This window comes from Lactuca sativa, chromosome 2 (assembly GCF_002870075.4).
Source record: "Lactuca sativa cultivar Salinas chromosome 2, Lsat_Salinas_v11, whole genome shotgun sequence".
Classification (NCBI taxonomy): domain Eukaryota; kingdom Viridiplantae; phylum Streptophyta; class Magnoliopsida; order Asterales; family Asteraceae; genus Lactuca; species Lactuca sativa.
In genome coordinates, this window is record NC_056624.2 from 24,614,749 (window position 1) to 24,621,874 (window position 7,126).

Below are 7,126 nucleotides of genomic sequence, written 5' to 3' on the forward strand. Positions count from 1 at the left end.
GTTAGTTCTGGAATGTCGAACTCTCTCCAGAGACTTACCATGGTGAGCTCTCTAATCTCGTGTTCTCTCCAGAGACTTACCATGGTGAGTTCTCTAATCTCCTGTTCTCTCTAGAGATTTAACATGGTAAGTTCTCAAGTCTCGTGCTCTCCCTAAAGACTTACCATGATGAGTTCTCTAATCTCGTGCTCTCTCCAGAGACTTACCATAATGAGTTCTCTAATCTCGTGCTCTCGCCATAGACTTACCATGGTGAGTTTAGGAATCCCGTGCTTTCCCCAAAGACTTACCATGGTGAGTTCTCTGATCTCGTGCTCTCTCTAGAGACTTACTATGGCGAGTTCTGGAATCCCGTGCTCTCTCTAGAGACTTACCATAGTGAGTTCTGGAATCTCTTGCTCTCTCGAGAGACTTACCATGGTGAATTCTCTAATCTCGTGCTCTCTATAGAGACTTAGCATGGTGAGTTCGGGAATCTCATGCTCTCCCCAGAGACCTTCCATGGTGAGTTCTGTAATCTCGTGCTCTCTTTAGAGACTTACCATGGTGAGTTCTGGAATCTCGTGCTCTCTCCTGAGACTATCCATGGTGAGTCTCAGGAGAGAGTACGAGACTCCTGAACTCACAATGGTAATTCTCTAGAGAGAGCACGAGATTAGAGAACTCACCATGGTAAGTCTCTGGGAAAGAGCACAAGAGTCCAGAACTCACCATGGTAAGTCTCTGTTGAGAGCACACGATTAGACAACTCACCATGGTAAGTCTCTAGAGAGAGCACGAGATTAGAGAACTCACAATGTTAAGTTTCTGGAGAGAGCACGAGTTTCCAGAACTCACGATGGTATGTCTTTGGGGAGAGTACTAGATTAGAGAACTCACCATGTTCAGCCCCAGAAGAGAGCACAAGATTCCAGAACACCATGGTAAGTCTCTGGAGAGAGAACAATATTAGAGAACCCACTATGGTAAGTCTCTGGGGAGACCATGGGATTTTAGAACTTACCATGTAAAGTCTCAGGAGAAAGCACGAAATTCCAGAACACACTATGGTAAGTCTCTGGAGAGAGCATGAGATTAGAGAACTCACCATGGCAAGTCTCTAGAGAGAGCACGAGATTAGAGAACTCACCATGGCCAGTCTTAGGCTAGAGCACGGGATTAGAGAACTCACCATAGTAAGTCTATGAAGAGATCATGAGATTAGAGAAATCACCATGGTAAATCTCTAGGGAGAGCACGAGATTTCAGAACTTACCATGTAAGTCTCTAGAGAGAGCACGAGATTAGAGAACTCACCATGGTAAGTCTCTGGAGAGAGTACGAGATTCCAAAACTCACCATGGTAAGTCTCTGGAGAGAGCACGAGATTAGAGAACTCACCACTGTAAGTCTATGGAGAGAGCACGAGATTAGAGAACTCACCATGGTCAGTCTTAGGAGAGTGCACAAGATTAGAGAACTCACCATGGTAAGTCTCTGAAGAGATCATGAGATTAGAGAACTCACCATGGTAAATCTGTGGGGGAGCACGAGATTTCAAAACTCACCATGTAAGTCTCTAGAGAGAGCACGCGATTAGAGAACTCACCACGGTATGTCTCTGAAGTGAGCACGAGATTCCATAACTCACCATGGTAAGTCTCTAGAGAAAGCACGAGATTAGAGAACTCACCATGGCCAGTCTCAGGAGAGAGCACGAGATTCCAGAACTCACCATGCTAAGTCTCTAGGGAGAGCGTGAGATTAGAGAACTCACCATGGTAAGTCTCTGGGGAGAGCACGAGATTCCAGAACTCACCATGGTAAGTCTTTGGAGAGAGCACGAGATTCGAGAACTCACCATGGCAAGTCTTTGGAGATCTGACTCTATTATCTTGTAGATTTATATTTCCTTGAAGCAAGTTCACTAACTCTGACATCAAAGGTCTTTCATTCGGGTTATTATTAGTGCATAACAGAGCGATTCTGATCATTCTCAGTGCCACTTCAGCATCAAAATGTGATGACAATCTTGCATCGAACAAGTCTATCAAACTCTCATATTGTTGTCACAAAGCAGTAGCCTAATGATGGAGACAAACATATTCATTATAAATAACAAGATTCAGTTAAGTATTTGGGAATTGTAGGAAGAATGGAATTATAGCATTTAGGAAAATAAATGTTACCCTTTCAATAATAGTTAAATACTCTAGATCATCTATTGGAGGATATACGTTGCGCGTGCCAGCTACAATTTCCATTTCAAGAACCCCAAAGCTTTACACATCTATTTTGTAGGTTAACTGGCCAGAATATGCGTATTCAGGCGCAATATAATCGGAACAAGAAGAACGTTAACAAAAGAAAAGTATTTTATATATAATAAAAGATCCGATTTGAAAATAGGTGGATCTAGTTGGTCACAAAGTTCCAGAGGGAGAAGTGCGCGCTTGGGTGCGGTTTTCAGAAAAAAGTCTGGCTTAGCCAAAATCAGCGATCGTTGGAGTAAGTTTTCTATCAAGGAGTACATTTGCAGCCTTGATGTCTCTATGAACCATTCTGAGGATGGATTCCTCATGTAGGAATGTCAAGCCTCTAACAACCCCTACATAAATGTTTTGCCTTGTAGGCCAATCTAGTACCAAACTAGAGTTGTCATGGCCTACAATTTAAAAACAAATGTTTTAATGTCCCACACAAGATCACACCTATAATTATGTGGCCATTAATTATGTTATACGTTTCCTTCGTTTTGTCATATTAAATGCTATATATATATATATATATATATATATATATATATATATATATATATATATATATATCGTGTTGCAGAATAGGAGGGTACCATATAGAGTCTGAGCCAAATAATTTTTTTCCATGTACTCTTAAACAAACATTAGGTGGTTGGATTCTGCACCACATCCATACAGCCTTACAATATTCGGATGTTATATGGCAGTCATCAACCCAATCTCATTCACAAACTCACGGTCTCCCTGGTTTGATGTCTGAGAAAGCTGTTTCACAGCAATTATAGTGCCATAAGAGATTGTACCTTGCAAATTAATTATAAGTGACCTTTAGTTTATTTGAAATGTCAATATGTAAAATATTTACTCACCCTATAAACAGCACCAAAACCGCCCTGCCTAAGTTTATTTCAATCTGAAAATTTGCGTGTGGCAACTCTGATTTGTCTATAGGTAAATTGAAACGATTGCAAATTGAATCCACTCAGATGTGCAGGGAAACAATTATCTCACAAATTAAACAACATATTTATCGGTGCATTTTGGGGAAATAGATTCTTATAATCAAAACATGTACACACCTCTTTCCCACCTCATGCGCTCTCGCATATAAAACGCCATCCTTTCAACACCAAGTATGATGAGGATGAGGCACACAGTCCCAGCCACCGAAACAATGACAATAGTTTTTATGCGTTTGTCACTGATTGGATGATTCATATCTAAATAAAAACAACAATATATATATATATATATATATATATATATATATATATATATATATATATATATATATATATATATATATGGAAAAGTTCAACAGAGAACCATAATTATGGGTTCTTTAAGGAACCCAATTTTTTTTTCAATTTCTAGAGCTTATTCTTTATCGAAAAAAAAATCTAAAAATATCTAAATTCATATATTAACATTGTGAATGTGAAAAGTATTTTTCGGATTCACTGTGTGAATCCGGATTCACGTTGTGAGTTTTTGAATATTCACAATGTGAATTTGACGTAACAAAAAAAATCGAAATTTATATCATTGGATAAAGGATAAAAAGTTATGAATTTATGTATTTTTAGTTTTTTTTTTTGATAAAAAATAAGTTATAAAAGTTGAAAAAAAGATTGGTTCCTTGGTTAATTATGGTTCTCTATTGAACCTCACCTATGTATATATATATATATATATATATATATATATATATATATATATATATATATATATATATATATATATATATATATATATATATATATAAGTTCAGTAGTACAATGAAAATCACATAAAACCACAAGATTAAAGTTGGAACAATAACATACCAGACACCATAGAAATGGTTGATATTAAAGAACCATAGGATCCTCTATTTGGGACTGCTGTTGTGCCTTTTCCAGCATACTGGAAACGGATTTCTAATGTTGTGTTGGTTACAACAACATTTTTTTATTTCTTTTTTTAGTTTCCTATCCACCCTTTCAGCTTCCTTCCTAATGTCAAAATATTTGAATATATACACACCCTGCAAAAATATTATGCTTAATTATGCGAATTGCATATATGTTGTACTTTATAGTTGAAATGGAGCACTTTACATGGATATATTTCTTGAATAAAAAGTAGTCTTGTTGTTTGAAATGCAGAAATTTAATTGCTAGAATAATCAAACCTGGATATATACATAAAACGAACGTATTCCAAGACTCTGAAAAGACATTATCTCTGAAAACTATCTCTGCAAAATGCAGAGTCACCGTATAGTTCCCATTTGGTAAACATCGAACATAGTAAGTGATGGATAGTGGAAAGAGGCGAGCTGTAGTGTACAGTTTACTATCATCAATAGTCGGTGCTGATACATTGGTGGCTACATAGTTAGATAATCTATGATTACTGCCCAATGCATTTTCGGTGCTACTTGTCCCCCAAAAGTCTCTTGTGGGAACAAACTTAGCTGCTCCACCTGAATCCTGATCAACTTCATATATCAAGTTTCCAATGGTCACTTTTGGATCCCATGCAATTAATGTGAATTGATTAGTGCTCTAGAAAACAAAAACCATAAAAATCACTAAACTTTGGTTTTCATTTTAAAATTAATTAATTAATTGGAATGAAACATCTTAGGAAAGTATCTTCCTCACCCTTTCGACAGGAAACCAGCTAAGGCACTTCCCAAGCTCTCTGCATTTAATCACAGATCGGAATATTAAACTTGGTTCTTATGTCAGGAAATTTAGAAAAGAAAATTCTTTCTAAATAACCCATATATGGGTATAATAAACTTACGAGTTGCTTGCAGCAGCGTAGCTTCTGAATAAGTACCTAATAAATCAAAGATGACATAAGCCTTTTCTTTAGAATATTATATGGCCGGGATAAGAATCAAAAGATGATTTGGAAGATTAAAAATTACAAATTTTCACGACAATATGGGGGCACACTTTCTTCTTTGAATTTATTGTAGGAAAGATCAATCTCGCTGAATTATAATCACAATCACATATCAGCGTTCATGAATTATATAACTATTGTGAGTAAAATTACATATTAAGAAGAACATTTTCACGTAAAAATTATAGATTGTACGTATATTACCAAGACTACAACCATGCATCTAACACATCAAATTATGTCACATGAAAACTATTTCTGAAATGAGAAAAGGAAAACTGAAAACGTACTGTGCAGTATCACCACTATTGATCCATGTAGGAATACTTCCGTTGAGGGAGTTGCTAGTCAAGTACCTAATCATTTCACAAAATAATTATTGGGATTTATAATGCTCTCTTTTATTTTACTTTCCTTTTCAATAATCACTCGAGTATTTATTTCATTAAATATGCAAGGAACAATATAAACTTATCCATATTTTGTTGAACCGTATTCTTACGGATGAAATATATATTATATATTGGTATGAATATTGAGGATCAAGTTATCAAGACAAATATTTAAGTAAGAAACTTAGTTGAAGCGAATGATACATGGCCAGAAAAAGGTAAAATGCTCATTGTACTTACATTTTCTCCATATCTAGTTCTTTCAAATCTGGTATATCTCCCTCCAAATTGTTGAAACTGAGGTCTCTATGTGAATATAGATGAAGAGTATATCAAGATGTTTAAACAACCACTAAAGATAATCACAATGAAATGCTCAAGATGATGTTAATGGATATAGTCTAAAAAAGGCTTTTAATCAATCAAGAAACGGAAGAGGGAGAATTATTACAAATGCCTCAGTTTTAACATTTCTGATAAAAAAATATGGAATTATGCCAGTTAGTCTACAACTTCTGAATATCCTGCAATTTTCCCTAAGTCTTTGAAGATATAAATATCCAATCTTGAAATTTATCAACTTTTTAGTAGATTTCTAATTTGTATATTGACTTACAGTTGCTCCACGCCTGTCATGTTTCTTAGGTCTGGAAAGTACTTCGAACTATTTCCATTCAAATCACTGATGCTTTTGCATGCAGATTATTAAAAAAAACCTTCATAAAGGAATTCTCCTTAAAGGGAAGTATCTAGCTTACAGTTGTGTCAAAATTTTCAAGTGGGAGACGGTTACAGGTATTGGTCCTTCTAGACCACTGCCTTGGATATCTCTGATCATAGAAGATAGAATGCTAAATCAATCAAAGACAACATCAACGGAACGTTAACAATATTAGAAAAGGTTTAATGTGAGAGACATGTGTTAGTTTGTCATTACGTATGCATCCATACAAATTATAAAATAAGGATGTTACACATAGAGGCATGCATATCAATGTACACATCAAGTTATAAAAGTTCTTGGGCTCCATTTCAATTTCATGCACTTGTTTTATAGAAGTTATCTGTATACACTATACATGACCTCGACCATGTTTCATAAGTTTGTTTGAACATAACTTTGTGGCTTTGTGATGATATTAATCCATGCAAATTCAAATGTATTTTTTATAAGTTTGTTTGAAAATACCTTTGTGACGATATTAATCCATGCAAATGAAAATGTATTTTTCATAAGTTTGTTTGTCCTTTTGTGATAATATTAATCCATGCAAATGCACTTTTAGCTAGGTTGTTACTTCTTACTTGTTAATCCCTACCCCCACCCTGCCCTAGTTAGGATATATAATAGGGACGGGGTTGCATAAAAATGATTTTATCTTGGTTTGATTGGAGGTTTCATGAAGATCCCTAATAGCCATTATCTTCAACACCATCATATCCTCCATCAGCCACCATCGTCAACATACACCACCTGTAGATCCCACCATCATTACCACCACAACATTTCTCGGGTTTACACTACAATTACCTTTGTTTTCCCTCTATTTATTCTTTGTCAGTTTATAAAATTAATAATACAGGTGCATATTTTGATTA

The 7,126-nt window shown here is 35.5% G+C and overlaps 1 pseudogene; it reads right to left on the reverse strand.

The window, feature by feature from the left end:
• Positions 1-2,048: 2,048 nt before the first annotated feature.
• On the reverse strand, positions 2,049-6,163 carry LOC111888731 (probable leucine-rich repeat receptor-like serine/threonine-protein kinase At3g14840; annotated as a pseudogene).
• Positions 6,164-7,126: the final 963 nt, after the last annotated feature.